Source organism: Nanorana parkeri, unplaced genomic scaffold (assembly GCF_000935625.1).
Source record: "Nanorana parkeri isolate BGI_ZX_2015 unplaced genomic scaffold, ASM93562v1 scaffold196, whole genome shotgun sequence".
Classification (NCBI taxonomy): Eukaryota; Metazoa; Chordata; class Amphibia; order Anura; family Dicroglossidae; genus Nanorana; species Nanorana parkeri.
This window is the reverse complement of record NW_017306464.1, coordinates 1,590,192-1,590,539: the sequence shown is the minus strand read 5'-3', so window position 1 is coordinate 1,590,539 and position 348 is coordinate 1,590,192.

The following is a 348-nucleotide window of genomic DNA, read 5'->3' as shown; positions in this document are numbered from 1 at the left end:
TATATATTTATAGGTATATTAGTAGTTTGGGGAATGTAGCCCAGTGGTGAGTGCTAAGTGTCCATGCCTAAAGCTGACTGTAACATAAAAGGACAGTCTTTATTCACTTAAAGGCGAACAATCCATTAACTTCACATAATAATTCGCTTTTCTTCAGCATAAGAAAACATAACAGTTAATTTGACTTTCCCCAAAACAACATGTTTGTGTCTCACTGACAGCTGGCTGTCCCATACACTCCGGGTGTATTAGTCTGAGGACTTTACTGTATTTCTCCCCAAATCCTCAGTATCGCTCAGCATCATTCCTCAGCTCCAAGCGGCTCCTCTCACCTCTCTTGGATCACAA